The sequence below is a fragment of the Triturus cristatus genome, chromosome 7 (assembly GCF_964204655.1).
Source record: "Triturus cristatus chromosome 7, aTriCri1.1, whole genome shotgun sequence".
Classification (NCBI taxonomy): domain Eukaryota; kingdom Metazoa; phylum Chordata; class Amphibia; order Caudata; family Salamandridae; genus Triturus; species Triturus cristatus.
Genome location: NC_140590.1, coordinates 55260717 through 55287201, shown reverse-complemented (window position 1 = coordinate 55287201; position 26485 = coordinate 55260717). Strand labels below are relative to the sequence as shown.

General features: G+C 47.5%; 1 protein-coding gene and 1 long non-coding RNA gene across 8 annotated transcripts in view; one reads left to right on the top strand and one right to left on the bottom strand.

Moving 5' to 3' along the window:
- Positions 1–26485, top strand: part of ARHGEF1 (Rho guanine nucleotide exchange factor 1) — an 891302-nt gene that overhangs the window by 313937 nt on the left and 550880 nt on the right. The gene's annotated exons all lie outside the window — the stretch shown is intronic.
- LOC146808792 (uncharacterized) lies at positions 6921–7999 on the bottom strand. Its single transcript, XR_014965488.1, has 3 exons — positions 7903–7999; positions 7572–7650; positions 6921–7271 (listed from the first exon to the last, which is right to left on the bottom strand). It is a non-coding gene; the product is annotated as an uncharacterized LOC146808792 (long non-coding RNA).

Below are 26485 nucleotides of genomic sequence, written 5' to 3'. Positions count from 1 at the left end.
ATGTAGTTGCCTTTAAGGCTCGGTGGTCTGACCTTGAGGATGAGGATAGGGAGCGGAAGCCCGCGCAGAAACCGCCTCAGTATTTTAGATCTCCCTGCTGCTATTGTGGCTAAGTTGAAGACAATTATCCCCCCTAAAAAGATTGATTGGAATATGTTAGCTGCATGTAAACAGAAAGCTGACGAGTCAGTTGCGGACTTCTTTACGCGCTTTGAGGAGACGTTTCATGATTTTAGTGGCCAGTCGCTTACTGACGATACGGGCCGCCACCTTTTTGCGGATAAATATGTGGCTAATCTGCTGCCGGCAGTTGCGGCCCGTTTAAAAGCGAGTGAGAGTTCTTGGTCCTCCGCTACACCGACGGCCCTCCTGACTATCGCCCAGTATTATGAGCGTCAGGAGCAAGAAGCAAAGGGCCAGGAGGAAAAGAAATCGAAAGATTTGAAGACAAAGGTGATGTTGGCACAAGTCTATGGCCCGCCTCGACGGGGTAGTACTAGAGGTAGGGGAGGATCTTATGGTCCTCCCTCGGGCCGGTCTGATTTGAATAGGAATCAATGTGCGTATTGTAAGCAATCGGGTCATTGGGCTAGGGACTGCCCGGTGTTGCATGCATCGCGTCAGGGGCATACCTATGGTGGCCCGCGAGGTAGAGGGGGTTTCTCCAACTTCCGAGGGAATTCTAACGAACAGGCTCGTTTTGACTCTGCTGGGCAGCACCGAGATAGATCAAATGTTTTCGATCGCCAGCATCAGTATCAAGCGTCAGGGATTGACCGGTCGGGGTACCATGACTCTCAGCATGCATAGGAATGCGTTGGATGGGGGTTAGAATCAGTTGAGGTGCCGGTCGATCAGCAGGGCCCTTATGTATCGGCTGAAGTTTTGGGCTCTACTGATCAGTTCCTAGTGGATACAGGAGCGACACGTAGTGCGCTATCTAAGCAATTGGTTCCGGGGGCTCCCCCATCCGGCTTAATGGTCACATCGGTAGGGTTTGACGGTACACTCTCCCGAAGCCCTCTTTCACAGCCCCTCATGTTTAAGGTTGATTCTTTTTCTGCACCCTGTCCGTTCCTGCTTGCCCCGTACACACCGGACAACATTATGGGCCTTGATATGTTAAAGCATTTTAGGGCTACGATCCGCTGCTTCCCTGCTGGTGTACGGGTAATATTGAATGACAATTACCCCCGATCAGAACGGATGTGTACGATGTCAGAGGATGCGCTGTTAGCTACCCTCCCTCGTGCTTTGTGGGCAACTTCGGATACTGATGTGGGACAAATGGTGATTCCACCGGTCCACATTAGCGTCCAGGAGGGGGCGGTGTTGCCACGCCTTCCTCAATACCGTATTTCCCAGGAGGGGGAGGAGGCTCTCATACAGATAGTGCAGGATTTGATGGCGGTAGGGGTAGTGGAGGAAGTCCCCTACAACATTTGTAACAGTCCGATCCTTCCCATACTGAAAAAGGATACGGATGCCAGAGTTTATCGGTTTATAATTGATTTGAGAGAAGTGAACAAGATTGTGATACCTCAGTACCCAGTGGTTTCCGATATCACGACGTTGCTTACCTTGGTCCCGCCTACGGCGACCATGTTCTCAGTGATTGATTTGAAGAATGCCTTCTTTTCCATTCCCATTCACCCTGATAGCCGATATCTTTTTGGGTTTACATTGAATAATAGATCTTATCGTTTCTGTAGGATTCCCCAGGGCTATACAGAAAGCCCTAGCATTTACAGTCAGGCTTTGAAAAGACAATTGGATTCTTTTGTTCTGCTCGAGGGTGTCGCCCTCATTCAATATGTCGATGACATCTTGCTGGCGGCTGACACTCTGGAGTTGTGTGAAAAAAGTACGTTATCCTTACTTTCTTTTTTAGCGTCCCACAATCATAAGGTATCTAGGAAGAAATTGCAATTCTGTAGACCAAAGGTGACTTATTTGGGTCACCTTTTGTCTAAGGAGGGACGTGCACTCACACCGGATCGTATCCAAGTAATTTTGGATACACCGAGACCGTCCACACAGAAGGATGTGCGTGCATTTTTGGGCCTTGTTTCTTTTTGTAGACAGTGGATATTGGGGTTTTCAAACATAGCTAAGCCATTGTTAGCCCTTTTGACAAAGGACACGCCTACCCCAATCCCTTGGTCAGATGAGTGTGATACTGCTTTTCAGCAACTACGGCAGGCCCTTTGTTCAGCACCAGTGTTAGGGACCCCTGATTATGCAAAACCCTTTTCGTTGTATGTGCATGAGAAAGATGGATGTGCATTGTCAGTTTTAGTGCAGATGCACGGCGATAAGCAGCGCCCTTGTGCATATTTTTCGGCTGTACTTGATCCTGTCGCCCGAGCATTACCAGGGTGTTTTCGCTCGGTTGCGGCGACAGCTGTGTCAATACGCCAAAGCGAGGGAATTGTGTTATCTCATAAGCTGTTGGTATTAGTCCCCCATGCTGTTGATGCCCTGCTTAATCAAACAAAGACGCAGCATTTGACCAGTGCCCGTTTAACGGGATATGAGTTGACGCTTTTGGCTCCTCATATTACGTTAAAAAGGTGTGTAACGTTAAATCCGGCAACATTGTTGCCATACCCCGAAACCCAGCCTGAGGCGCGGAAAGCGCATGATTGTATTCTCGTGACTGAGGAACAAACAAAGGGTCGTATTGATCTCCAGGATACGCCCTTTCCAGACGTAGATGGAGAACTGTGGGTGGACGGATCATGTCTGAAGCTACCAGATGGTACGACTTCAGCAGCGTATGCGATTACCACATTGCAAACGATAGTGGAGACAGCACGCATACCACAGAAATCAGCTCAAGCAGCGGAACTGATAGCATTAACACGAGCATGTGAGCTCAGTACAGGACTATGTGTGAATGTTTATACAGATAGCCGCTATGCCTTCGGAGTAGCGCATGACTTCGGCCTACTCTGGAAGGAGAGAGGGTTTTTAACGTCACATGGAGTACAGATAATGCATGGAGAGTTAGTTCACAATCTTTTAACCGCATTGACATACCCAAAGAAAATTGCTATCGTTAAGTGTAGCGCCCATAGGAAAGTAGTTGACAAAGTTGGAGAAGGGAATGCGTTGGCAGATCGAGTAGCACGGGAAACTGCGATGCAGCCCGGTACTACTGCCGTGTATGTAGTAAAGTCACAGGTGGAAAGATGGCATGATGCGAAGGAGGAAGTGCGAGAAATGCAAAGGACCGCTTCTGACAAAGAGCGGGAACAATGGGCTAGTGAGGGAGAATTGGATGATGAGGGTTGCTGGAGAAATAAGCAGATGGATAGATGGAAATTACCCACGGCTTTTGTACAGCCTATGGTTCAGATGGCACATGGGCTAGCACATGTTGGAGCTTCCGCAATTGTGAAATTGCTTACCCAAGTCTGGGAGCATCCAGAGATTGCTAGCACAGCGAAGAGGGTGGTGCAGACCTGTATGATCTGCCTGAGGTATAACCCAGGAAAGGGTACTCGAACTCCAGCAGGAGGGTTTGTGACACCTACTGCGCCCTTCGAGGTTTTGCAGATGGATTACATCCAGCTTGAGCGCTGTAATAATCTGAAGTATGTTCTAGTAGTGGTCTGCGCTTTCAGCAAATGGGTTGAAGCGTACCCTACGAAAGACAATACTGCAATGACTACTGCGAAGCTGCTGCTGAAAGAGTTCTTCCCTCGATATGGCGTCTGTAGACTTCTGTGGAGTGATAATGGCCCTCACTTTGTAGCGGATGTTATAAAGTATGTCTTGAAGGGCCTAGGCATCACTCAGAAGTTCCACGCCGTGTTTCACCCTCAGTCTGCAGGCCTAGTCGAGAAGTATAATGGTACACTGAAGCTTAAGATCGCTAAAATTCAAGCTTCAACGTCTTTGACTTGGCCAGACGCTCTGCCACTGGCGTTATTGTCAATTAGATCGGTACCACACTCTCGAACTGGCCTTACACCTTATGAAATTGTTTTTGGACGCCCAATGAATATTTGGGGTCCACCAAGACCTAAGGCTGTGTATGATGTACCTTGTGTAATGATGAACGATTATCTGGCACAGTTAACGGATAACTTGGTTTCTATCCATCAACAGGTCCGAGAGGCGCTCCCTGATCGGTCTACCGGTGAAGGACATGGTCTCCGGCCTGGGGACCACGTGATGGTGAAAGTTTTCGACAGGACGAACAGCTTGGAACCGAGATGGGTGGGCCCTGAGCAGGTCCTCCTCGCAACGAGGACGGCTGTGCGAGTCTCCAACCGAAAGAATTGGATCCACTCTCTGCACTGTAGGAAGGTGCCGCCCGGATTGGTGGAACCTGCCGTGCTGACCGATCAACGAGAAATCTTGGCTGCAGAGACAGGCCGTGCTGCGGAGCCAAACGCCACTGAGGAGCTCTTTCCGGACCACGCGACTCCTGGAGGAAGGCGATATCATCTTCGACCAAGGAAGTGAGTTTTCCAGTACCGGGACATACTGTCAGAACGGCCCTTGGGTTAGTGAAACGGAGAGCCGATGAGGCAAGGGGGGGGGGGGGGATCAGCCCTGCATTAGTGTAGCGACACCCATCTTGGCCCGCTGGTGAAGAAATCAACCGCTGCCCAAGGGGAAGAGTTCTGACAGACTTTTAGATTCAGGAAGATATTGGGTTTTATTTTTACCTTGACATGGAGAAAAAGAAAATCCTTTGTGCATTAGGGTTCATGTTGACAGTAGCCATTGTTGGGATAACCACATGGTTCGTGGAGGATGTAACTCCCGCTCGGAAGATTCTTGTGTTGACAACTCCGGTGCCTGAGGAGCACTACTTTTATACATTACCGTATCAAGAGTTGAAGCATCGACAATCTTACTTGAATAACACTTTCATCCAGATGCTGCATCATACCCACGTTGCTACGAATGCTACGAACTGTTGGATATGTGGGATGATGCCAGCTCATCAGAAGAAAGGAGGAACGCCATTTATACCACTTCCTTTCTCTCATAATGGCTCTTGTAGAGCATGGTATACTTTGCTTTTTGCCACTCGGAAACCGACAGTGGGACGATTGCTTTTTAGACTTAATAAAGAATGCCATCAAGACAAAAATGGGTATCCACAAGCGAATGGGACAATTTGGGAGTGGGAAGAGTACCGACCAGACAATGAATCCATCCCCTACATCTTCACGAACACCAGAGACACTGTGGGAAAAGACAAATTTGTGATCCAAGTAGCACAAGCTCAAGCGGACCTGTGTGTCCAGAGTGTGGGTTTTATTCCTGTTGGTGTTAGTGATTGCATTACTGTTTTGAATATTGATGGGTTGAACAATAGTACCTTCTTGGCCTCCCATAATACGTATTTTGTGTGTGGAAATAAAGGTTATTACCGTCTGCCGGCTGGGTGGTCTGGGGTATGCTATGTATCATTTCTATTACCTCCTGTATTCCTAGCACCCGCATCTTATCATAAGGATCTGAAATTATTGAATAATGTGACTGTAAATAGGTATAAACGTACTTTATCAATTGATGATGTAGATCAGACTGATACCAGTCTGCAACAGTATATTGATTTTAACTTAGGACTGTTTTTCTTTGTTGGAGCTGCCCTGAACAGTAGGAAGATCCGAAGGTTAACAAGAGTGGTAGAAGCTGTGACAAATCAGACTGCTGCTCTTGGGAATCTTACGGAGGAATTGCAGATTACTAGAATTGTTGCATTGCAGAATCGTATGGTATTAGACGTTATGCTAGCTGACAGAGGAGGAGCATGTAAAATTATTGGAAGTAGCTGTTGTGTGTTTATCCCTGATCATACGCCATCAGTTTATAATGCCATCAATAAACTGCATAAAATTGCAGCTGAGATCCATACAGAAAACGGCACTTGGTCCTTTTCTGGATGGTTTTGGGCGTTAATTACTGCCTGGGGATGGAAGGTTCTAACTGGTCTCTGCATTATTGTAGCGGTTCTGTTTTCATGCTGTATCTGCATTCAGTGTGGTCCTTTACTCTGCTCATCATGTGTATCATTTTGTATCCCTGATAAGAAAGCTATTGCCGATGTTGCTCACCAGAAACGTCTAGCTAAAGAAGTTGAAGAAATGATGACGATTGACATATATGACGATTATCCTAACAAACCGGATGTCTTCAGTAAATGCTGAAAGGGTCGTCTGTTGTAAATTGAAACAACGATGTGATTAAGCATTTACTAAAGACATTAATTCCCCTCTTATAAAGCATGTTTTCTCTGTTATGTTGACCGAAGTTCGGACTCCATCTTGTATTGTCATGCTTCCACGTGTTCCCCACGAGAAGAGTCCAACCTCTGTGTTAGTTGCTCTTGTACTCTGCCTAGTAACAGTCTATAAATAGCTCCTTTGTCCATCTGGCACATGCCCAGACTTGACCACATCTGTTATCAGTTAGCCTTGCTTGACCATGTTTTCGCGGGCTCAAGGAGTGTGTTAGCTCCGCCCACATATTGATTCAGTATCGAAAATGACCATAAATGGTAATGTTCTTCGGCCTCATGTTGTATCCACCCACTTATGAGCCCCTCTGTTGTGTATAAAAGGGGACCATGTACGAAGGTTCTTTGTGCTACTCTATGCAATACTGAAGAGTGTTGTGTGGATTGTAGGACCACCCTTAAGGGTTAAAAAATGCTGTCTTTGTACTTTACGATATATAGAAAAAGATAATGCCTCGGGACTGATACTCTCACATAAGTTTAGGCGAAGAGATAGATGAATTATCTCTCCCCTGGAGTAATATTTATTTCTCCAACAAAACCTGTATTATTAAATTTTGTGACCAAGTCAACGGCGATTCCAATGAAAACCAAAAATGTATCAATTACTTTTTATAAGTGTGAGGATATTTATTTTCTACCACACTTTTTTTGAAATTCTTTTGTTTTTAGACATATATATACAAACAAATACAATATTTACAATACTTACATATAGCACAATCACTGAACATATACATATCATCAAACGCCCTTTTTAATGTACCAGGATGCTTATGGGCTTTTTTTGAAACAGCATTCCTATATATAGAAGATCACTACTAAAGACGCACTACGAGATTTTGTCGTTTACAATCTCCTAATTATTTTGAGTGCTCTTTCACAAATAAGTCAAAACATAAATCATAATCCAGTGAGTGTCTTCAAAATAAATGTCGACGCGTTTCAGCCAAATAACTCTTTTGGCCTCATCAGGACTAGGGCATCCGAACCAATAATTTACAACCTGTAAGAACAAATTAATTGTCCCTATTAATATCCATCTTATCTCTATTTAGATTATATACACAGAAACACAGGAATAATATTAAAAGACACTATATTACAGTTATATTACAACAGTTCAAAACTGAAGTGGCGGCTCATACAACAAAACGTAGAACTTCAAATAAAACACCCAGAGTGTATAACAACCTTACAACCCAATCTAATATATCACCGACAGTGAATGTAAAGCAATTAGGTGTATTAATATGTGATATGTTGAATAAACTTAAAATACCTTATATTGAAAACTGCATATTACCTATTGTCCAATTAGGGTATGGTCGGAACAAATAATCGTCTTTTCTTTCTTTCTTTTTTCTATAAATTATTTTGGCGGGCTAAAAGCAATCAAAACCAAAAATTATCTCAATGGAAAATCACTCCACCTATAATCAATATATCTATTTCCAAGTCACTGACTCCCACATCCGTTACCCTTTATCTTAAAGTCAGTATAATCTCAAAGTGCATCGATTGTATCGTTATTTAAAACGAGAAAACCCAAAGTAATTGACACCGTAGGTTACACCCATTAGGGGAAATTAGATAATAGAACCTGCCTATTATTGAAAAGGATATGTGGTACATACCTTGTGTATAATTATTCGACCCTTCCAAAACCACTCGTTATACGGTTCAAGTATTCTGCATATGTTTGTGCATATACACTGTTTTAGCACTGCTTGAGGTCGCCTCGCTCTCAACTCTGTCAATAGAACCAATAAAAAAAAAAAAAAAAAAAAAAAAAAAAAAAAAAAAAAAACTTCCTTATAGATTCCATTACAGGAGAGCGAACCCTTGTGTCCTGCGGGCCTAGCTGGGGCCTGTATTCATCAATACCTCAGCCTATAGATGGTAGATCTACATTATAAATGCTCTCTCGCTCTTCTTCTTGGAAAGGTCCCTCTCCAAGTGTGTGTCACCTATTCGTGTACCCCACTAAAAACCCAAGTATACTGTCCAAACAGCTGCATCGGTATGCGGTCCAAATAGCTCCATCTAAGGGCTAAGGTCTGGCCAGAACAAAATAACAAGGGGCATTGTTGTTGGACCTTGCACATAATGTTCAGTCAACATCCCAGGAACATGCAGAGAATGAACGCAGCAATGAGTTCTCATGTGAAAGCAATCACTGAAAGTATTGCAAAAATAAAGACGTGTAGTATGTGGCAAAAGCAGCAGGCAAGCTGTAACATGCTCATGCTAAGTTAGTGAAAAACAACAATGTCCCTATGGGCCACGTAACAGCAGTTAGGAGAGGTATAAAAGGTTGGATACACGTTTCCTCCCATGTCGTTGGTGGTGCCACAGTGAGACCCTAATTTTGTCTTGATATTTTTTAGTGTGCTAGGTGTACACTCTTCGAGCCGATGCGAAGATGCTCACTAAGTCTCCTGACTCTAAATACCATTTTCCTCATTGTGATTACTTCAGCTCGTCACATGAGTGAAATTCAGGCACTTAGTGCAACCACAATTCACCACCTTTATCGCGGACAAGTTGGTGCTCAGGACTCATGCGGCATTCTGGTCATGTCGTGACTCATTTTTACGGTAAGCAATGCATCACTCTGCCAGCTTACTTAGCTCCCCCTCGAAAGAGGAGAGGTTCCATCATGTGGACCCTAAACAGGCTGTGAGGTTTTACATTGATCGTACCAAGTAACAGTGTGGATTATTTGGTTTTTGTGGGATTCTCAGGACGAAGAAAGGGAATGCTGTGCAAAAGAGGACCCTGCATCAACATGTGCTAAGCACTGGCCAAGAAGCATCCCTGGAAGGTGTGAGAGCCCATTCTTCTAGGGCTAAGACTGCTACCACTGCGTTGGCATGTGGAGTGTCTATCCTTGACATCTGCCAGAGTGCAAAGTGAGTTGTTGCATACGTTTCAGAAGCATCACTGCCTTGACAGTTCGGTCTGGGTTGAAGGCCACTGCCTGCTCAGTCCTGCAGTACGTTTGGTCTGAGTTCACTCCGCAGACCCTCCACCTGAAAAGGTACTATTTTAGTATCTATTCTAAGGTGTGGACTCTGTTAGAAGTATCAATCGGAAGAACAAGTTACTTACGTTTGGTAAAGCTTTTTTCTGGTGGATACTTTATCTGCTTGCAGATACCGCACTGCCCTCTCTCCTCCCATTCTGTGAAGTAAACTTTTTTTTTTTATCATCTTGAGAGGTCCCTAGTTAGTATTTAGCGCATTGGTACCAACAGTTGTTCACGCTGTGCGTCTGAGGGTGGTGAAAGTGAAAAACAAACTGACATTGGGGTACTTTTGGACCGCCGGGTACCGTCCCCACCCCTGCAAGTGCTTGAGGGCCAGGTTGTTCTTACCACCCCCCTTTATGCACTATTTTGTAAACATTTTAGGAAATGGGGTCAGAGTCCCGGAGTCTTGTAATGGCAGCTGCAAAATGTTCTTATTTTTTTGGCAGCCAGACAATCGGATCACTCAGCACCATGGGAATGGTCTCAGTCTTGCAGTCCTGAAATAGCTGTCAGGAAAAAAAGCTCACTCGGCCAATCAGAGAGCCCTTAAAAAAAAAAAAATCTGTGCTATGTTAGTCCAGCAGGAGCAACCATCCAGATATACCTATTTTTTTAACCCCTTCAAGCCCTTGCGGAGTACCTTTTTAAAACGCCAATTTCTCAAATGACTGAATGGATTTACACCAAATCTCAAAAGCATGTTTTCTGAGAAAAATTCTTACTTTTTTGCCAAATTTGGTGTAATTGCATGCAGCTGTTTTTTATGTATCGGAGAGCAAGGTTTCCTCTGGGAATTAACATAGACAATTAATATTGTGGGATATATTTTGTACCCACCCCCATGCCTTCCCTCTTCCTCTTTTTCTGTACTCCTTCTTGACGGATTGCCGTGAAAGTTTCCAGGAAAGAGCTTAGGTGGATGAACTTTTATTTTGAAAGTTTCATGCAGAATTGTTAAATGGCACCCAAGTTACTGGCAAAAATAATGCTCTTCTGATAGAAACTCTGATCTAGCTAGAACTACAGTGTGCGCCACTGGCTAATATCGATCAATTTTTTATATATAGATATATATGTATGTATATCTATATGCATGTATATCTATATGCATGTATATCTATATGCATGTATATCTATCTATATATATATTCACTGAAAAAACCATAGGTTTCAGGGGTGTTATAGTTAGCTGGACTTTCACTTGTACATTGAAATTCCCCCGTTATAGTTAGTACAGCTAACTATAACTCGCGCTCCCGCAATGCACTGCTGATGACTTCACATATTACATCACTCATGACATGGTCAGTGACATCACTCATGACATCACTGATGACATCTCAAATGACATCACTGATGACATCACTGATGACATCATCCAGTGAATGTCTGTTTTTCTGAAAATTAAATATGTTTTATATATGTATATCTAAACAATGATGGAAGAATAAATGGGTATATAAGTGTCTAAATGGATGATTTGTTTTTGAAAAATTGATTGTGTAACTGACTGATTAAGTGTATCATAGTGAATACATGGCTTAGTGAGTAATGTTTAAATATGTAAATATCTGTATCAGTCTCTCACTTTGTGTATAAGTGGCTGCATGGGTTGGTGAGTAGCTATATGGGTGTCTATATAGGTTATTAGTTGGTTTTTTGAGTATCAGTCTGAGTGTCTGCATGGTTCGGTGGGGGGTATTACGTAGTGCATAGGTGCATGAATGAGTGACTCACTGTATGTGTTGAAGACAGCATGTGTGCAGGACTGTATGGGTGGATGAGTGTGTGTATGGGTGTGTTAGTGAGTGAATGACTGTCTCCATAGTGTCTTTATGAGTAACTACATATGTTTTAAACTAGTATATGTGACTATTGGTGTATATAAGTGAGTATATGTGAGAGTGAGAGATTGAAAGAGTTCCTGTATGAATAAGTATGTGTTTCTATAAGTGATTGTTTAAAAGACTAAGTATGTGTAAGTTTCTGTAGAAGTAAGTGTGGTGGTGTGTGTATAACTGTATATGCAAGTAAATGTATGTTTGATTCTTTATTAGCATGAGTGACTATGTGTGTGAGTAACTCTATGGATGAGTGGCATTGCGTAACAGGATGTATAGGTGTATGAGTACATATGATGAGTGAGTACATGTATGAGTGACTGTATAGGACTGTTGGTGAATGAGTGGATGTGTATGTGGATCTTAGAATTACTGAAGAGGTTGTTGTAACTGGTATTGGTATGTCCATTGTTTTGAAAAGTTTAGTCTCTATTTTTGAATGTGTGTATCAAAGGTTATATTAGAGGGAGAGGAGGTCTGCCACTCTATCACAAGGATGATGTCATCAGTGATGTCATGAGTGATGTCACTGACCACATCATGAGTGATGTAATATGTGACGTCATCAGCAGTGCATTGCGGGCGCGCGAGTTATAGTTAGCTGAACTAACTATAACGGGGGAATTTCAATGGTTTTGTACAAGTGAAAGTCCAGCTAACTATAACACCCCTGAAACCTATGGTTTTTTCAGTGAATTTCTGAGGTTTTTTAAATGCTAATTCCTAACTATAACGTGCCTGAAACCTATGGTTTTTTCTGTGAATTTCAAAGGTTTTTTAAATGCTAATTTCTAACTATGCCTACAGAGATAGGACATGTGAAGAAAGAAGAAAAAATGCACAGAAAGAAAAAAAAAAAGTGCAGAAAGAAGCAACAGAAGTCCTCAAAGACGAAGAAAAGTGCAGGAAGAAGGATAACGTGCAGAAAGAACAAAAAGAAGAGCAGAAAGAATCCTTGTTGCAAAATCATCCTGTACCCTCAACTTTTTCAGACGGATATTGGTGGTAACTGAGTCTGACTAACCAGTCCTAGAGCCAGTGCTATGTTAAAAGACACTTAGAATACAGTGAAAACACCTACATATAAGGCAACATTATGCGTTGGGGTCCCCCTGTGATTAGCATGACCTCCCCTGTAAGCCCCTAGTATATAATAGGGCAGGGGGGTTAAAACTACCTCTTAAAACAGGCCACAGGGCGTTTTTGCACACGTTAACTCAGGCCCCGTCCCCTCCCTTCACCACTGTGTAAACACGCCCTGTGTCCGTTTTTAGTTGGGAGATTAAGTTCATTTGAATCCTGAGGGTCCCTAGGGTCCAACTAGCCCACTAGGTACCTCCAGTAAGTGCCACAGAGCTGCGTTGCAGTGAGGTGTAAAAAGTGGCACGGCCTGGACCACCTCTCTGCAATGCAGCTCAGAGGCGCTTACTGGAAGCACTTGGTGGGCTAGTTAGCCCCCAGGGGCCCTCAGTATTGAAGGGAAATTATATCCCCAATTTAAAACGTGCCATAGTGCGTGTTTGCACACGTCACCTCAGGCCCCGTCCCCTCCCTTCACCACTGTGTAAACGCGCCCTGTGGCTGTTCTAAGTTGAGAGATTAAGTCCCCTTGAATCCTAAGGGTCCCTAGGGTCAAACTAGACCACTAGGTACCTCCAGTAAGCGCCACAGAGCTGCGTTGCAGAGAGGTGTAAAAAGGGGCTTGTCCTCAGAACACCTGTCTGCAGCGCAGCTCCCTGGCGCATACTGGAGATGCCTGTTGGGCTAGTTGACCCTCAGGGACCCTCAGTATTGAAAAGGAATTAATTCCCCAACTTACAACTCGCCAGGGGGCGCGTTTGCAGAGTGCTGCAAGGAGGGGGCGTGGCCTCCGGCACGATGCCAGTCTTTTATTTATTTTAATTTTTTAAGAAGGGGGGCTGTGTGGTTCCCCTTCTTATTCTAATTTATTGGCCCTGATGACCCCATCCCCCAGGGCCTGTCTCCTAATTATATTTTTTTGACCCCAATCCCCAGGGCCGGCCACTGTTTTTTATTATTTTTAAAAAATATATATTTATAGACACACCTAGGACATGCTGGACAAACCGTACGTACCTATCACCATGACGATTTGCGTGATATTCATTAAAAGGCGACTATGCATACAATGAATCCACGTGGAATGTATTTACACCACTAGTGAAGCTCTGACATGTCTGATGCCCTACCGTGCCTAATCCCGGTAGACACCCTTGTCGTTTATTTATACAAACATGGGTAGCTATTGACGGGCACATTTAATACACATGCACACCAAGCCATTCAAAGGGGATTCGACAAAAATTCGACAAACTATGCAAGAAACCCCCCTCACGGTTAATAAAACACACATCCACTGCCGGATGTGTAATACTTTTTATTTTACTCTCTGGAAAGGGGACGAACATCACTTGAGTCACAGCGCGCTCCTGGCAGAGCCCAATGCTGTGTTACACCCACCATTGCCTGCCGAGTGCCACACACCTCTGTGTTGTATTCCACCAGCTAGTGCATATGCTATGACACTCTCTAGCCCATGTGCACTGTAACACCACCCCGTGAATATGTCATGCCACACTTGTCTTCGCACGGGTTATATTGCCCCATCTAACGTGCCTTCCTCGATGCCTATGTTATAACGCACAGCGCTATGCCATACTGTTGGAAACCGGGCAACCGGGTTAGCAGTCACCAGGCTCCCAGCACAGTGGTAGCTTGGCTCGAGCGGTTGGGGGTCAGGCACCGTGTTAAGCGTACGTCACACCCTCACAATAACCATGCGTTCATCCGTTCCAAAAACAACACTACACCGTAAAAATTATGCAAGTCAAGTTGAAAATATATGTCTTTATCTTATTTTCTCTTAGTTGCAGGTTTCATCACATAAATACAATACAATAGGATTTTCTTTTAAAAGAGCAGGTCAAATAAACAATGCTACTTTGGAATTTCACTAAATAGGTTCAGATCCTCATTAAGCAAAGAATAAATAGATGTGCAATAAATACAGATGGCAAATAAATACAGTCAGACAAAAAATACAGTGCAGGAATAAATTAGTGGAAGACAATAAATAAAGCACCCTCAATAAATAAGGAAAAGCAAACAATGACAGTATAGATCAGATCACTTTCATGAGGTAACTTGGTCTTACTTTGCTGAGGCAGAACAAGGGTAACCTAAAGATCTGGCCCTCCAAACTACACAGCCCCTCACAGATGTCACTGCACCTGTCTCAGTTCACCCCTGGCACTCCCAGGCTGGTTCTAACACCCCTCTAGCCCCTAGAATGGTCTTTTAGGGCTCCACGGGGCCTCAGACGCCCTCTCTACCACTTACTGCCCTTTTCACGATGATCGGCTCCGCTCGGCGCCGTGTCGATGTCGCTGGGCGGCCTCGTCTCGATGTCGCTGGGCGGTCTCGACTCTGTCGCTGGGCGGCCTCGTCTCGATGTCGCTGGGCGGTCTCGACTCGATGTCGCTGGGCGGCCTCGTCTCGATGTCGCCTTCCGGCGTCGCAGGGACACGGCCTCCCCGCTTCCGGGTGCCTCCGGAGTGCGATCTCCACTCCCGACCTCCGGCGCGCTTCACGACCTCCGTCGGCGCCCTCACCTCGACCTCTGGCGGCTCCGGGTACGACGTCTGCTTTCTGTCAGCGCCGCTTCTCTACCTCAGGCCCCAGGTCTCCAGGCTTCTCGACGTCAGGACTCCAGGAGGACACCACTGAACAGGTCAGGAACTCGCTGTTCTTCCTCTTTAAGGCCTGTTTCAAATGTTCAGTTCCTTAAGATAGTTCTTCTGGTCTTGGTCCCACACAGGGCTTTAGGCTGGGCTTGGTCAGTAGGGACTAGCATCAAGGGTGGGTTTCTGGACCCCACTCCAAGCACTGGTTTCCACCCCTGCTGCCTTACTCCGACCTCCTTCTATATCTGTCCTCTCTCTTCTCCAGTCAGTTGCCAACTGCCACACTGAGATGGCCTCCCAACATTCTAATCTGCCTCTCACTGTCACAGGGTTCTAGAATGTTACAGAAGGTTCTAGAAACCTCCAGTGGGTTCTGGTGATGTCACAGGTGACAATGGGTGGCCACCATTTTGTGTCTCAGGCCCTCAGACACAAGTTCCAGGGGTAGGGAAAATGGCTCCCTGACCCTGCATCAACACTAAAAAGTCTGGTGGTTCCCAAAAAGGAAAAATTATAACAGGGTTTGAGGCAGAAGTGGGACAAAATAAATAATAATGAGGAGGGACCACCCAAAGGGCTGACAGGTCTAACACGCGTCCCCCCCAGCTGAAAGTGGGGAGAGCTACCCAACCCCTTGGGAGTTCTCATCACTAAGGCGGAAATACCTTGAGAGACCGTCTGCATTGGCGTGGTCCATTCCAGGCCGATGTTCCACCTGAAAGTCCATTTCCTGTAGGGAGATAGACCACCTTAGCAACTTGGGATTCTCCCCCTTCATCTGCATCAGCCACCGAAGGGGTCTGTGGTCGGTCTGAACTAGGAAGTGCGAGCCAAACAGGTATGGCCGCAACTTCTTCAGCGCCCATACCACTGCAAAGGCTTCACGCTCTATTGCACTCCACTTCTGTTCCCTGGGAAGTAGTCTCCGGGATAGGAAGACCACGGGTTGATCCAGACCCTCTTCATTGAGTTGCGATAACACTGCCCCAATGCCATGTTCCGATGCATCTGTCTGGACAATGAACTCCTTGGAAAAATCTGGGGCCCTTAATACCGGGGCCTCGCACATGGCTTGCTTCAGTTTCACAAAGGCCTGCTGACAAGCCTCCGTCCAGACTACCCTTCGAGGTTGCTTCTTGGACGTAAGCTCCGTGAGGGGGGCCACAATGGTACCATACCCCTTCACGAAGCGGCGGTAATATCGGGTGAGGCCCAGAAAAGCTCGGACCTCAGTCTGAGTCTTGGGGGGTTCCCAGGCCATGATAGCCTCGATTTTCGCCTGGAGGGGTTGCACCGCTCCCCTACCCACCAAGTGTCCAAGGTACACTACCGACCCCTGCCCGATCTGGTATTTACTGGCCTTGATCGTTAAACCAGCGTGTTTCAGGGCCTGGAGAACAGCTTGCAGATGACGCAAGTGATCCTCCCAGCTGTTACTGAAGACGGCAATGTCGTCCAGATAAGCAGCAGAGAAACTCTCCATTCCAGTGAGGATCTGGTTCACCAGACGCTGAAACGTGGCAGGTGCGTTCTTGAGCCCAAAGGGCATCACGCAGAACTGGTAGGGGCCCTTGGGTGTGGAGAAGGCTGACCTTTCCTTAGCTCCATCAGTCAGAGAGATCTGCCAGTACCCGGAAGTAAGGTCAAAGGTACTCAGATATTGGGCAGCTCCCAGCCGGTCAATCAATTCATCCGCTCTTGGAATCGGATGAGCATCAGTCTTGGTTATTGAGTTCAGTCCCCGGTAGTCCACACAGAACCTCAGTTCCGGTTGGGCTCCCGGTGGTACAGCTTTTGGTACTAATACCACCGGACTGGACCAGGGGCTGCTAGAAGGTTCAATCACTCCTAGCTCCAGCATCTTAGTGACTTCACTGTGAATGCTAGCCTTCACCTTGTCGGTCATCCGGTAGATCTTGGACTTCACAGGTGGGCTGTCTCCTGTGTCCACGTCATGGACGCACAGGTGAGTCCTACCCGGAACAAGGGAGAACAACGAAGAGTACTGTCCCAGGACCTGGCGGCAGTCCTCCTGCTGTTCAGGAGTTAGGGACGGGGAGAGAATCACTCCCTCCACCAACCCATCCTTCTCTTGAGACGCAAATAAGTCTGGGAGAGGCTCGCTTTCCACGTCCTCTGCTCCGTCAGTCACCATCAGCAATATGACTTCGGGCCTCTCATGGTGGGGTTTGAGGCGGTTGGCATGCAGCACCCGTAGGGGCTGGCGAGGGGTCTTCAGATCCACCAAGTAGGTAGCCTTACCCTTCTTCTCCAACACCTCAAAGGGTCCTGACCAGCGATCCTGGAGGGCGCTAAGCTCTCCTGGTTCGATCACCCACACCTTCTGGCCAGGCTCCAATTCCACCGGGTGAGCATTGTGGTCATACCACGCCTTCATTACTGCTTGGCTGGCTTCCAAGTTGTCAGAAGCTTGCTTCCACAACTTAGCCATTTGGCTCCGGAAGGCCAGCATGTAGCTCACCACATCCTGGGGAAGCTTTCTGGGAGTTCTTTCCCATCCGTCTCATCAGGTTGAGAGGTCCACGTACAGGGTGCCCATACAGAAGCTCGAAGGGGCTGAAGCCCACTCCCTTCTGTGGCACTTCCCTGTAAGAAAACAATAGACAGGGTAGGAGGACGTCCCATTTCCTCCGCAGGCTTTCAGGCAGACTTCTGATCATGCCTTTCAAGGTTTTATTGAACCTCTCCACCAGACCATTGGTCTGGGGGTGGTAAGGAGTGGTGAACCGGTAGGTCACTCCACACTCCTTCCACATCGCCCGCATATATGCTGACATGAAGTTGGTCCCCCTGTCGGACACAACTTCCTTGGGAAAACCCACTCGGGTAAAGATTCCCATCAGGGCCCTAGCCACAACAGGTGCTGTAATGGTCCTCAGAGGTATAGCCTCTGGGTACCGTGTGGCATGATCCACCAGAACCAGGATAAACCTGTGACCAGCTGTAGTAGGCGGATCTAATGGACCCACAATGTCGATGCCCACCCTTTCAAAGGCGGTGCTAACGACAGGAAGTGGTTCCAGGGGAGCTTTCAGCTTCACCCCTGTTTTCCCACCGGCTTGACAAGACACACACGTCCGGCAATAGGTGTCGAACAACACTTTCATTTGAGGCCAATAAAAGTGTGGGACAAGCCGGGCAAAGGTCTTGTCTTGCCCCAGGTGTCCTGCCAAGGGGATCTCATGAGCCAATTCCAGGAGGAAGGCTCGATAACGTTGAGGGACAACCAAGGCCCGTGACGATCCGTGCATGGGTGCCTTGGGTTCACTGTAGAGGAGGCCATCCTCCCAGTAAATATTATAGTTCCCCTCAACGTTCCCTGCTGCCTGGGCTTCGGCCTGTCGCCTCAGTCCCTCAAGGGTAGGACACTCCTTCTGGCCCTTGCAGAATTCCTCCCTGGTCGGCCCTCCCTCCACGTGCCACTCGGCCGGGATGGGTAGGTTCTCCAGTTCGGTAACATCCCCCTCCGCGGACTCCTGGTCCACCACCTCCGGTGGCCTATCCGTCACACGGGGCGCGGATGCCGAGGCAGGCTCCTCCTGCCCTCGGTTCTTCCCTTGGTCGGCAGCCGGCGGTGCCTTTGGTCCAGGCTCCCGCCTAAACGAACTCCCCCTCCGGGTAGTCGCAGACCCTGTGCTGACACAGGCCCAGTCAGGTGTACCCAGCATCTCAGCATGAGTCCGGTATTCCACCTCCTTCCAAGCATTATGCTCCATGTCATTCCCCAGCAGACTATCGACTGGCACGGCAGGGCTTACGGCAACTCGAAGCAAACCTGCAACCCCTTCCCATTCAAATGGAACCTCGGCCACCGGATAGTGGCCCATTCTGCCGTCAGCCATCGCGGCAGGGTGGAGTACATGGGGAATCACCTGCTCTGGAGACACCAGTTGGCTACGTACCATAGTCATACTGGCTCCTGTGTCTCTCAGAGCCTCCCCTCTTTGGCCGTTGATGGTGACCCACTGCCCATACTTTGTGGTATTTGCGGGCACCTGGATCTTAGGAACCATCTCCCGTTCTCCCAGGGACACTAAAGTGACACCCGCCCACTCCCTTCCCTTACCTAAGGGCATCTCCTCCCCGAGCACTACACTAGCTACTCCGGGGGCCTTTCCTCCGATGGGAGGGGGTGGTCTTTTCGGGCACTTCACATCTCCCTTATAGTGTCCGACACCACTGCACTCGTAGCAATGGACAACCCTTGGCTGCTGACTCTGGCCAGGACTAGGGTTTCTGGGTGGGTTAGCCCTAGGGGTGAATCCCGTTCCCTTCCCTTGGAAACTATTTTGGGGGCCTTTAGAGAACTCCATTTTCTTTTCCCCTCCCTCTTTCTTCTGGGGGGCGCCCTGTCCGGTCTTTTGAGAGTCCCCTCCAGTCCCCCTTGTGGACACCCGGGTACTAGCCCAAATGTCCGCGTCCTCAGCAAGCTTCCGGGGATTGGTCAGCTTGCTATCCACCAGGTGTTGACGCAGTTCAGGGAAACATTTTTCGAGCAGGTGTTCCTTCAACATCAAATCAAACAACCCCTCGTAATCCCTCACCTCACTGCCCTGTATCCAACCCTCTAATGCCTTCTTTGCATAGTCCAGGAAATCCACCCAATTCTGTGTGCCCAGTTTGTGGCTACCCCGGAACTTCTGTCTGTACTTCTCGGGTGTTAGTCCAAACTTCCTCACGAGCGCCACTTTCATGGTGGGGTAGTGGGTCTGCTCCTCCTGCTCTAGGGCCAATAGTGTATCCCTGCCAGCTGGAGGCATGTATTTGTACAATCCCCCTCCCCAATATTTCTCTGGAACCCCATGGACTCTTAAAGAGACCTCATAGGCCGCTAGCCACTTGGCGATATCATCTCCCGCACTATAGCTAGCTACTATGTCTTTTGGCAAATAGGGTTTGGGTTCCCTGGCGAGTTCTTTCTTCGCTGCCACCATTAGGAACAGTGTGTGCCCCGACCTGTAGGATCTGGAGATCTATCTCCCTGAGCCTCAACTCGTGAGCCATCCTCCGTTCCTCCTTTTCTTTCTCCAGCTTCGCCAACTCCCATGTGAGCTGTCTTTTCTCCCTCCGGTCAGTTAATACTGCTTATGATAAGCCGCCACTAGAGACACTGCTGCCCTTCCTTGAAAGTGTTCTGGGCCCCTCTACTAGGTTCCCCACCTCAGGTTGGTACAAACCAGCCCCCTCGCTGTCAGGCTCTCCATCCCTATCCTCCTTCTCAACCTTACTTTCTCGTCGTGCCTCCCCCCAAGCCCTTAAGCTGGTCTGGAGCTCACCCTTCTTTGCACCTTGGGGACAAAACACCCCCTCTCGCTCACAAAACTCTCTGAGTTGGGCCACAGTGTAAGTTTCCACATCCTCCAATACAAACTCCATTTTGCCCACTCAGGATAGAAGACAGTTGCTTACAGAAGCTATGCAGGGGGGTACCTTTTGTAATACCTCCTCCCACCACCAGAAGTAAATTTGGAAAAAACAAAACTCGAAATCAGGAAGTCCGCTTGGAGAAAACTCCCGGTGTAGGCCTATGGACTACCCACAGTTATTGTCGAGTAGACGCAAGCACAGCTCTATCCCACCGCTAAACACCAATTTTATGTTGGAAACCGGGCAACCGGGTTAGCAGTCACCAGGCTCCCAGCACAGTGGTAGCTTGGCTCGAGCGGTTGGGGGTCAGGCACCATGTTAAGCGTACGTCACACCCTCACAATAACCATGCGTTCATCCGTTCCAAAAACGACACTATGTAACGCCCTGAACGTCTCAGGATCGTTTAACAGACACGACAATGAGGACGCAACCACTAGTGAAGGGTTAGTTGTTTTAATGAAGGCAAATATAATACAAAGAATAAACAAAAGTTATAGTCACTGGAATCCTCCAGGCTAAGTACGTTACCAGCCCACAGCACAGATGGTCCTAACCGTCCTCTGCATATACGCCGGTCCCGGCGTATGCCAACAGAGGGCAGAAATGAAATGGCCGACAATGCCAATCGGTAGGCTGTGAGGGGCACGAAGAGTGTTGGGGAGAATCGAGGAGTCAGGGAAACACCCAGCCGGGGTCTCTACCTGAAGGGAGCAGCCGCTCAACCTCTTCCTCAGACTGCACCGGGACGCGGAGTCACCTCCTGGTGATGCGTCACCGATACCCCAATCACAAGCAAGAAGACTGAACCGAGAGCAGCCGCTCGATCGATCCTGTGGACTTCCGAGTCTGTAACGCGGCAAACACCTCCTGGTGTGCGTTACAGCTGGCAGTCCCTGTGTCTCTGGTCGGGCTGGGAGTTACGACTCCAACCAGCAAAAGCGCCACTGCGCTTGGACTCAGCCGAGTCAAAAAGCGAAGCTCAATGGTTGACCGGTAGAGCTTCCGGGTCCTTCACAGGTGACGATGGGGCAAGACACGGCCCAGGGAGTAACGACTCGACCTACCTCCGTTCTTGCCTTACTGGAGCACCACTCCGGAACACTGCTCTTCACGAAGCAGGTACGTCGGTGTGAACACAATATCCGACCGCGTTGTACCTCCCGGTTCCTCCCTTTATAGGGCGTGTTTTCCTTGAGTTATGTAACGGCTCTCCTGTTTACATAAGGGCGTGTTTCCCTTGTATGACAGGAATTCTTGACACACTACACCGTAAAAATTATGCAAGTCAAGTTGAAAATATATATGTCTTGATCTTATTTTCTCTTAGTTGCAGGTTTCATCACATAAATACAATACGATAGGATTTTCTTTTAAAAGAGCAGGTCAAATAAACAATGCTACTTTGGAATTTCACTAAATAGGTTCAGATCCTCATTAAGCAAAGAATAAATAGATGTGCAATAAATACAGTTGGCAAATAAATACAGTCAGACAATAAATACAGTGCAGGAATAAATTAGTGGAAGACAATAAATAAAGCACCCTCAATAAATAAGGAAAAGCAATCAATGACAGTATAGATCAGATCACTTTCATGAGGTAACTTGGTCTTACTTTGCCCATACACAGCGTGTGGTCATTTGGATGGCATGGGGGTGTCCCACCTAGATTGGTCAAGGCTGGGGCCTAAGCTGAGGCAGAACAAGGGTAACCTAAAGATCTGGCCCTCCAAACTACACAGCCCCTCACATATGTCACTGCACCAGTCTCAGTTCACCCCTGGCACTCCCAGGCTGGTTCTAACACCCCTCTAGCCCCTAGAATGGTCTTTTAGGGCTCCACGGGGCCTCAGATGCCCCCTCTACCACTTACTGCCCTTTTCACGATGATCGGCTCCGCTCGGCGCCGTGTCGATGTCGTGAGGCGGCTCCGGCTCGATGTCGCTGGGCGGTCTCGACTCGATGTCGCTGGGCGGTCTCGACTCGATGTCGCTGGGCGGTCTCGACTCGATGTCGCTGGGCGGTCTCGACTCGATGTCGCTGGGCGGCCTCGTCTCGATGTCGCCTTCCGGCGTCGCAGGGACACGGCCTCCCCGCTTCCGGGTGCCTTCGGAGTGCGATCTCCACTCCCGACCTCCGGCGCGCTTCACGACCTCCGTCGGCGCCCTCACCTCGACCTCGGGTGAATCTCCACTCGACCTCCGGCGCCTCTCCACGACCTCCGTCGGCGCCCTCACTCGACCTCTGGCTGCTCCGGGTACGACGTCTGCTTTCTGTCAGCGCCGCTTCTCTACCTCAGGCCCCAGGTCTCCAGGCTTCTCGACGTCCGGACTCCAGGAGGACACCACTGAACAGGTCAGGAACTTGCTGTTCTTTTTCTTTAAGGCCTGTTTCAAATGTTCAGTTCCTTAAGATGGTTCTTCTGGTCTTGGTCCCACACAGGGCTTTAGGCTGGGCTTGGTCAGTAGGGACTAGCATCAAGGGTGGGTTTCTGGACCCCACTCCAAGCACTGGTTTCCACCCCTGCTGTCTTACTCCGACCTCCTTCTATATCTGTCCTCTCTCTTCTCCAGTCAGTTGCCAACTGCCACACTGAGATGGCCTCCCAACATTCTAATCTGCCTCTCACTGTCACAGGGTTCTAGAATGTTACAGAAGGTTCTAGAAACCTCCAGTGGGTTCTGGTGATGTCACAGGTGACAATGGGTGGCCACCATTTTGTTTCTCAGGCCCTCATACAGAAGTTCCAGGGGTAGGGAAAATGGCTCCCTGACCCTGCATCAACACTAAAAAGTCTGGTGGTTCCCAAAAAGGAAAAATTATAACAGGGTTTGAGGCAGAAGTGGGACAAAATAAATAATAATGAGGAGGGACCACCCAAAGGGCTGACAGGTCTAACACATACATATTACAATCTGGGATCCATATCTTTGTCACAGTGCATATGCAACGTTACACTCTCCAGCACATATTTTATATTACAACTTTAGAGACTAGTTAGGTTACACAACACTGCCTTGTGCATATTACACTCCAAGGCGCATATCGCATAGCACGCGCTAGTGCCTGTGCTATCTCGCGCTCTCCAATGAATCTGTCATTGCGCACAATGTATTGCATATTATATTTCATGCCCGGTTCATCTTATATCACACTTTTTGGTGGATGGTTTATACCATACACTATATCTAGTTTTCATTTCCAATTGTGCTCTCAGGACTATGTTCTATATAACACTGTGTTCACCTACCCTTTTCACGGGCATTACATTTTGCGATAGGGGGTGGAGGGTCAGGGGGTGTTTCTGCCAAGTGAGCCCAGAGTCACAGTCACAAACGTCTTCTTCTTCCTGAATAAAAGTGAGATTATGCTGCATACTTGTTCATATTTTAAGTAGTTCGCATAGACACACGTTTTAAAAACAATAAAGTTCCTAATACCCGCCTTCTCTGAACAGTTAGCTTGCTGCCCCATCCCCCTCCTCCCTATCCTCTGTTGTGTGAATCCATGGACTAGCCTCCTCCCTCCTGCCATGCATGGTGTGATGTGCTGCCACTGCCCTCAATTTAGTATGATGTACCAGTCCACTCCCTCCTGCCCTCCATTGCCCAATTCTATGCCCCATCATTGACCTCCTGCTTAAACTCTGTGCTTAGCTTGCTGCCCCTATTCTCCTTCCCCCTGCCCTCCGATGTCTTTGTGCATGCCCCTGCTCCATCCTTTTTGCCCACCATGTTCCATGGACCTGCCACTCCTATCTACTCTGAGTGTTCTGTTGAGCTGCCACTCCCCTCCCACCTGCCTAGCATTGTCAGATGACTGTAACCTGTCCCTGCCACCTCCACCCTGCCTGTCCACATGCCATGCCCCTATCCTCTTCCTCCTGTCCTACATGGTCCATTGTACTGCCACACCCTTCTGCCCTCCCTGGTCTGTTGTGCTGCAACTGCTCCTCCTGCCTGCCCCGTGCGGTCTGTTGTGAGGCCCCTTCCCCTGAACTTTCTTGTCTGTGCACAGGTCCTGACCCTCCCTTCTATCCTCCATGGTCCTTTGTGCATGCCCCTGCACCCTCCTTCTTGCCCATCATAGCCATTGTGCTGCCACTAACCCTCCCACTTGCCATGCATGGTCTTCTGTGCTGCCATGTCCCCTCCCACCTTCCCTGTGTGGTCAGTTAGCTGCCCCTGACCCCTCCCACCTTCCCTCCATGGTCTGTGTGTATGCCATCACAGTCTCACTGTTGCTCTTCATGGTGTGTCTTGCTTCTAGTGCCCATCCTGCCTGACCTCCATGGCTATCTTGCTGCTCCTGCCCTGCCCCCTTGCCCCCAGCCCTCTGTTTACATGTGCAGACCCCTACTCCCTCCTTCCTGGCTTGTCTGTTCCATTGTAATCCCCCTGATCCGTCCCTCCTGCCCTTTATGGTCTGTTATGCTGCAGCTTTCTCTCCTGTCTGTCCATTATGGTCAGCTAGCTACCATTGCCTCTTGCCCCTCTTTTCTCTGTTGTCCATGTGTATGGTCCTGTCCCCTCCCTCTTGCTTTCTATGGATTGTTGTGCTGCACTCCCGTCCAGCATGCCCTGTGTGGTGTATTGTGCTGCTGCAAACCCTGATGCCTGCCCTGCAGGGTCAGTTTGGTGCACCTCTCCATGTCCCTCCTGTCCTCTGTTATCCAAGTCCATGTCCCTACCCCATTTCCTTCCATGATCCAATGTACCATACTTGCGAACATTTTGAGCTTGGTAAGAAGGAGATTTTGAAAAAAAACTGGGGTATTGATTTTCCCCTTTGAGTTACATTGAAAAAGAGGAGATTGTAGACAGGAGACAGATCAAATAAAGCCCATTTGAGCTTAAAAACATTGGACGTTTCCTGGCTGAATCGGGTCTGTTAGCATGTATGGTTGTACTACCATTGCCTCTTCCTTCTGCCCACAATGGTCTATTACATTGCCACAGCCTCTCTTGCAAGTCCTGTATTGTTGGTTTGTTGCCCCTGCCCCCCTTTCCACTGCCCTCTATAGTCTGTTGTGCTGCCACGGCCCTTCCTGCCTGCTCAGTGTGGTTAAATCGTTGCCTTTGCACCCTCCTACCTGCCTTCAATTTTCAGAGTCCGTGCCCCTGGCCTCTGCCTCTCAACAGTATCCTAATAAACAACTAGATTGCTAACATTCTATAATTTATTACAAAAGTGTGGAACGCCTGACGTCATCTTGATGTAATCAAAACTGTAATACCTAGAGCATTTCCTTTAGACATTACATATATGAGAGGGTCTTATTGGCATCAAAATTATGGTTAGTGCTCTAAAAGACTAAAATAAGGACATATTTTCTGAGTTTTCAAATAGCGACAAAGCACTTTTAAATTATTTGTTATCTTTATGTTTTTTTTATCCAGTTGACCACTTGCTTAAATGTTGCACTTAGGGGAGAGGATGTGGTGTTACTTCCAGAACTGCAGACTTTGCAACTGGGGAACCAGGTTGGAGTTTCTGCTTCAGCTCAACATTCTGTGATTCTGGTCAAATCACTTAGTCTCCCCATGTCTACAACCAAAATGAATTTGTTCTTGTGTGATGTAACCAATGCTCATGTAAAGCACTCCAATACCTGACAAGTCTGCACTATATAACACTGCAAAAACACAAAATAATAAGTGTTTTGCACACTTCTGTCATTGGGCTATATTCGGGCTACATCTGGGTGATTTTGGGCTACATTTGGGCTCTTTTGTCTCCGGTGGCCATCTTGGGAGATTTATTTGTTATGAAGTTTCCTAATTTCCTCATGTACTGCAGTCTCCTCAGTAGGAAATACTTTCAGTTTTTTACTTTGATTCCATCAAGAAGGCATTCAGATGTGTCGCACATTTGCCATAAATTCTGAAAGTTAGCACTCTTGTTGCTCATTAGATCACTGTAGTAAACCTACTGTTCACCATGGAAGTCTGTTCCTGGTATTAAAAGTGCATGTTTCAGTCTGCATGTCAGAATTGTTTAATGAAATAGAAGAGGATTTGAGAAGTCACTCAAAATGTGCCCTCATTTTCTTTCTTCAGCATTAATCATAATTTCTATGGCAAAATGAACCCCCTCATTGTGTTCCTTTTTAAATTAAATGTTTTAAGTGTTACCAGTTTATTCCAATCAAGATGGCTTCAGGTGTGCCATACTTTTGTCAAAATGAAGACAGTAAGCGCTCTAGTTGTTTTTAAGAACACTCTGGGACATTCTGTCATTGGGCTATACTT